Source organism: Gracilinanus agilis, chromosome 3 (assembly GCF_016433145.1).
Source record: "Gracilinanus agilis isolate LMUSP501 chromosome 3, AgileGrace, whole genome shotgun sequence".
NCBI lineage: Eukaryota > Metazoa > Chordata > Mammalia > Didelphimorphia > Didelphidae > Gracilinanus > Gracilinanus agilis.
In genome coordinates this window covers 357710930-357718043 of record NC_058132.1, presented here as the reverse complement: position 1 = coordinate 357718043, position 7114 = coordinate 357710930, and the positions used below count along the sequence as shown (strand labels likewise).

Here is a 7114-nt window from a genome sequence, read left to right as displayed (position 1 = left end):
GACCTTTTGTACTCCCCACCACTCATGCCTATCACAGTCTTTTCAACATAAGAATAAGGAATCAATCCATGATTTCACTGGTAAGGAGATCTTTCTGCTAATGCAAGTAGCAGGAGTCTGGTCATTGATCATTGACTACCATGTAATTATTAAAGGGTTTGTGAGCCCTTTTCAGGGATGCTTATCCACTTCTGATCTCTACCTTTTACCTAACTCTCACCTGCAGATCCAAAATGCTGTAGCACATGCAGTAGGAAACAATTCTAATAAAGTCATCTTGAAAGATGGGCTAAACTAGGCTTCAAACCCATCAGTGACTTTGGAAGATGAAGATTTCTCCCCGATGGAATGGGCAAATGAAAACAATTTGTTCCAACAACCATTAGGCAGCAGGTTCTGCAAAGTTATTGAAGCTTGGTTGGATATTGAAAATGCCAAGGTCATCCACTGTTGCCTTGGCCATTGCTTTTGTCTTGGCAGTGGACTTGGATGACTGGAAGAGAGAATGAGGCTGAAGACTTTATGCAATTCTGTCTCATTTAAATCAAGTTTATTTACAAGTCAAGATATCATCTCATGATACCATTGGTTCGCCTTGAAAATGACAGATGAATAATGATTTTAATGAATTAATTATCTTTTCGTATGGCTATTTTCTCCACTGGTTCATGTCCTTTCATGCCATTCTTAACCTGTGCTATTCTTGTCCATATCCTCCTTTAAGTTTTCCATGGAATGTCTTTTTTTTAGCTTATTGCCAAAATGAACAATGACCACCCTTTTCACTAGAAGCAGCAAAGATTTCACCATTCCAGTCACAAACGACAATGTATGAGGGTTCCAAAAAGTAAAGCCCACTTTGGTAGGAGGCAGGATAGACCAGATCTCCTCTTGCTTCAAGCCTATAACCAAAGGACTAATGATACTTTTAAATATCTTTGACATAAGTTAGTGTCAGAGTCTCCATTTCCAATGGGCATTCCCCATTAGAGACCAGGACACAAAGCTCCTGAACTGTTGCTTTGATTCTAGACCAGCTTTGATTTTCCAAGAAGCATACACAACATCTAAGCTGGAAAATGGGAATATTACTTATGAAGGAAAAGAACCACCAAACAAATATATTTACCTTGGATAAATATTCAGAACAAAAGTCTACCAGATTTTAATTATTCCTCTTATTCCTTGCAATCTAGTTCTAAAGATCCATAGTTGGGTGTGGTTGACTGTACTGTGAGAAGTTTATTCAGATCAACTTTGGGTCTTTACAAAATAGTTCTAGTATTAGAAAGAGTCAAGCTTTGCTACAAATATTTAAAGAAACAATCACTACCTCCCCAGGAATACTATCTTCATCAGCAGAATTGTAAATGAATGACATCTTTCCTATGTCAAGTGCAAGATGGATAGGAAGAAGGAAAAGTCTGCCTACAATACCCTCTCTCTACATAACTGTGGGTCAACAGGAAATGCAACTTTGCTCATATGAAAATGGAGCTTTAGAACCCTGTGGGAGTCAACACATTCTTGTCTCTTGGTTTGAGATTATGGACACGTGGAGCTGGTTTCTTTCCTTCCATTACTGGAAGGTCCATCTTAGGTGGCTTGAAGGCCACTGGGTCTTCTGCAATTCTAGTAGCCTGAGCACAAATTAGCTCCACTGGTAACGGTTTCTGAGTGCCTTTGTAGGTCTGGATACTGAAACCTGAATCAGATTTCTGAAGGGTTCTTGGTCCAAAAAAAAAAAAGGCTCCATTTTTCAGATGAGGGTTTGTCTCTATCACCATTTCCAGAGTCCATACTGCTGATGTCTAGGCCCCGGTAAAGAATTAGAAGATCCATGAGCAAATCAACCTCTGGGCTTTTGCCTGGGAGAAGAATGGAGTGTGCTACTTGGAGTGGACTGGGCTGAAATGGTCAATCGATCATCTTTTTTATTTCTCCATTTTGAAACTTCAATTTATGGACTGCCTCCGCCACATGATGGTACTTGGCTTCTTCTGTGGTAAGGCCTTTATGGGGAGCATATCCTGCCTCTCTCTCTCAGTCCTGCTTGCTGTTCATAGCATTGGGTGCTCTCTTGTGTCTATTTTAATTAGAGAATTCATAATGATGTGCGTAGCTTTGGCCTTCACCACTGGGACCTTGTTCATTTGGTCACCGGAAGCTGAGGGGGTTATGGAAGGAGAGGACAAACTAGTTTCTCCATCCCTAACCTTGGAAAGCTGTTGGTACTTCCGATCTGAGATGACGGGCTTTTTCCCTAGAATCTTACTGCACAGGTCAGATGAAGGCGGAGTCAGCAGTGTAGGATCCTCCAGTACATCATCATTACTGAATGCCCGACGATGCATTCCAATTGGTAGGGACATCTTGCCTAGAAGCCCATCTGCACTGTGCTCAATGGCAGGCACATCTGGTTCTCTGGATGCCATGAATGACTGTGATCCAAGCATTTCCCTAGATATGAAGAACTCGGATTCCCAACGCGAAAGTCTATAGAAGTTATGCAGATAAAGACAAAGATGTCAAAAGGGAACATTCTGCAGCTAGTGATATACTAGCAGAGTCTCAAGCAGCTCTCAGGCAGGGGGGTTCTACCTATAGGTCTCCCATGCGGTGGAGGAAGGAGATGGAGGGGGAGCGGGGAAAAGACGGTCCGCAGCCCGAGGCTTCGCCAAGGACAGGAAACTGAGACTAACTAGGCTCTAGGGCCCCCTCACTCTCTAAGCGCCGAAGCACGAAGCGAAATGAGGCCATGATGCAAGTTACGCTGAGACCTAAACAGATTCAGCTGAGAAAAGCTAAGTGAAGCCCATAGAATGTCTTAACCTTTATGGTGGAGGCTATTTTTTAGGGTTTTAAATAATTCAAAAATAATTGTACCCAAGTTAAGTCACCCATTCCTCAATCTGGCCATGTGAACAACATGTCAATTAGACATGCTTGAATAAATGACTATAGCCATTCATGTTAGCTGACATTTATTGAGTATGTGTAGTTTACAAAGCACTTCATCAAGTCTCAGGATTGAGAATTTCTGAAATATATATTCAAAATATAGAATGAAGAAGAAAACTAGTACTGGCATGTTCAAGGACTCAATTTTCTGTCACAAAAAGGTCTTGTTCAATTTGGAATTGTGTTCCATTACCAAATGATTTTCTTTCAAGTATCCATTTCCTGACAATAGGATTTAGATACTGGAAGACAGAGTGGAATCCCCTTCTCTTCCCCATCCCATTTGCTTCACTCTTCTCTGATGTTCACAGGAGAAAGGATGAAAAGAAAGTGTTTGAAAAGGTAGGGCTGGTCTATTGACAGTCTTATGAACCAAAAGAGGATGGTTTCCTAGAAAAGAAGTAACTTTTCTGAAGCTCATTCACTCAATTAGCAGAAGATAGCCCTAATCACTGGGGACCAAATAGATGAGTTCCCTATGTACTCTTCACAAGTGGCTGGAGTATAACTCTAGCTCCATGGGAAGTAATGTCACCATCTTTATTGGGGAACTTACCTGAGGTTTCCCTGATCAACCCTTGTTGTATTTATAAACTGACCTGAAAATGTTAAAGTACTCCATATCTGCCAGTTATTATTAGGGAAAACTTCCTGAAGAAGGTGAATTTACATACATTATTTAGCATGTAGAGTTCTATTTTTTTTTTTTGCATTAAGCTTTGCAATCAAACTTCAGAGCTCTTCCTTAAAGCTACCTCAAGTCTAAATTCTTTTATGAGCTCTACCATTGACCTCCAGGTGTCTTTAATCACTCTTCCTTTTCATATTCTATCTTATGATAATATAGAATAGGATTGCTGCTGTCTCTTTTACAGGGAAGTCATAAAGCTTGACTAGCTAAGATACCTTTGTGCTGTTCCAACAGAAGATTCTTTTGTTAATAAATTTTATTAACCTCTATGTAGCATAGAAATGCTAATGCTTCCTCTAGAATACAAGTTTAAATTGTTAGCAGCTCATAGAATCATGGAAACATGGCCCCATAGAATGCTTGAGCTGTGAATTATCTGTTAAAACTTGCTTGCTTAGCTATTCTCGGTGATATTTTCAGAGCTGATTGATACTTTATTTCTTTCTAACTTTTTGAAAGGAAGATATGCATGAATCCAAGTCCTAGTACTCAAGGTAGTATAATAATTGGTCTTAGAAAAAATGGCAGATATTAGATCTAGGAGGAAGTATTCTGCTTTTTATAGGAGTGGACTTTCTCAGTTCCTGAGGGACCTATCCTTTAACAAAGGGCAATGACCCCAGTGATATTCAACATAGTTTAAAATATAGGTGTGTCTTTTACCCCCAACCTTCAGAGACATAGAGATTTAAAGCTATCAAGAGGGCAACTAATTATATAATCACATAAGAAGAAAATTGGAAAATATAAAGACACATGCAGGCCTTTCTCTGTCCTCCAAGCCCAATATTGGTCATTTTCTGGGGAAGAGCCAGGATTGATTGAGCCAAGAATCAATTGAAGCAGGAAATCTCTCCCTGGAGAGATTTTCTCTTCATTACCACATTTTGTGCTAGAAGTCCAAGGGAGAGAAAGTATATAAAAGAAAACAGGCATGACTTTCCTAAGGCCACAAAGCTAGATAATAATAGAGTTGTGGCTAGAACCCAGGATTCCTCATTTTTAGTTTTCTACTTTCACTTCAAATAATGTAATCTCCTTGAAGGCAAGGACTTTTTCACTTTGTCTTTGTGCCCAGAGTGACCATAAACACCTAGCACATCATAAAGGCTTAATGAATATTTGTTGATTTATTGCATTATACAGATTCACTTGGTAGGAAAATAATTGGCAGATATGGATATTAGATTGGCTTAAAAACTCTCACAATTTCTAAGGAGAGAAAATCCACCTTCATTATTTAACAAATAATATTATGTATTCTTAAGACTGAGTCTCCAACCTGTGCTCAAAAAAAGAAACAGAAGGACAGAAGATGCTAATCAAGAAATAGCCAGAAAACTCCAAACTCAGACTTGCCTGTACAAGCCAAAGCTATGTGGTCATGCCCTCTTTTTCCATTAGCTTCTTTTCTAGGAAGCCATTTTTTGTTGGTAGAGTAGGAAGAAGGAAGAAAGGGAACCCCCCTCCACACAGACACATACCCCTTCATTTTCATTCTCTGTCCAAGGGGGAAGAAGTATATAAAAGAAAAGGAATTTTTTAAAAGTGGGGGAGAAAGTGAGCCCATACAAGAGAATGCACACAAGTCTCAAATTTTAATTCCCCATGTTTATGTCTGAATAATAATAGTGTGGGGGGTATGGAGGTAGGGAGAGATCTTGAGGGGAAGTGGTGGGAGGAAATGAGGGTGCTTTACTGAGTCAGATTCTGATTCATACTTGAGCTTCAGAAAATTGCCTTAGTGTTATTGACTTAAACCCACCACCTCAGAAAACTCATAACATTTAGCATTGTAACATGGCATTGTAGAATGACAATGCTTTCCAAGATGAGTCAGGGGAAAAAAAAATAAAAAAAGCTTTTACCATAGTACTAAATGTCTCTCTCCACAGACATAGTTATAAATATAGGACATGTGAACACAATTTGACAATAGAAAAGCTTTATTGGCAGGATTTGTCATTATCTGTAGTACTTATATGTGGCAAAGTATCAGTGAGTGAAGAGCCTGATGTCCAAAAAGAATGGCCATAAAATGTTTGCAACCTATTCATCCTAGTCACGTCACTAGTGTTAGGTTTCATGTATATCTTCTCATCTCCATGTGCCTCAAAATATAAATATTTGCTTCAGGTTTGCCAATGTCCTTTTTCTAGGACACCAACTTTTGTTTCCCCTAACTTACTTTTCCATGGAGGCCATGGAGACAATAGACTTGTTCTTATTTCCCCTCTATGGAGTGTTGTGAGTTGAGAAAAATAATCATGCAAATTCTCATAAGACCTTGGGCCCAGGGACCAGAAATTATTTCAATCCTAAGAGAATCAGTGTCCTATATTTCTTTCTTTAGCTGTTTTTCAGTTGTTTAATCATGTTTTTGTGTGATATTCAGTCATTTCAGTCACTCTTCTCCACTTGGAGTTTTCTTGGCAAAGACATAAGATGGTTTGCCATTTCTTTCTCTAGTTCATTTTATAGATGATGAAACTGGGGAAAACAAGGTAAAGTTATTTGCCCAGAGTTAAAAAGCTAATATGTCTAGGGGCAGATTTGAACTCAGATCTTCCTGGCTCCAGGGCCAGGACTCTATCAATTGTGCCACCTAACTACCTGAAGGATTCTATATCACAAACTCATGAAACTAGATGTTTTCTCTTGAATTTCAAGTTTGGTATCTTCATTCTGTAGCCATTAAAGACTGTAGCCTTCAATAACTGGGATAGTAGAAAAAGCTAAGTCATGGATTTAAGTTCAGATTTCACCCTGATAGTTATATGAAATATGGGCAACCTTACTGAACATTTTTTCTCATTGTTATTATAATAATAATAATTCATGAACTGTCTTATAAGCTTGTTTTAAGGAAAACACAATGGAAAACTTAAAGCTTCAAAGAAATGTGAACTATTTTGGCTATGCTTCTGTTTTGCCCTCTCTATAAAGTGGGATATAAATGATATTTAAATATTAACAAATAATATATCATCAATTTAAATCATTTAATTTGACCACCCACTTTTTCCAGATGAGTCTCATGGAGGTTAATTTATTTACCCACAATAATAAGGGATTAAATTGTGAATTCCTTGAGGAAAGAAAAGAAAGAAAGGAAGAAAGAAAGAAAGAAAGAAAGAAAGAGAGAGAGAGAGAGAGAGAGAGAGAGAGAGAAAGAAAGAAAGAAAGAAAGAAAGAAAGAAAGAAAGAAAGAAAGAAAGAAAGAAAGAAAGAAAGAAAGAAAGAAAGAAAAGGAAGGAAGGAAAGTAGGAGGAAGGAAGGAAGGAAGAAGGAAGGAATAAAACAAAGAAACCTGAGAAAGACCTCAAAGATCATTATGTCCTTATTTTAAACATAAGAAACTGAGAACCAGAGAGTAAAGTCAAGTCCTCACCATCACACAAGTTACTTCAATGACAGAGCCAGGACAGGAATCCAGGTTAATGTTCTTTCCATCACAAATGC

At 38.4% G+C, this 7114-nt stretch overlaps 1 pseudogene; it reads right to left on the bottom strand.

The window, feature by feature from the left end:
• Positions 1–1499: 1499 nt before the first annotated feature.
• On the bottom strand, positions 1500–2435 carry LOC123239509 (annotated as a pseudogene).
• Positions 2436–7114: the final 4679 nt, after the last annotated feature.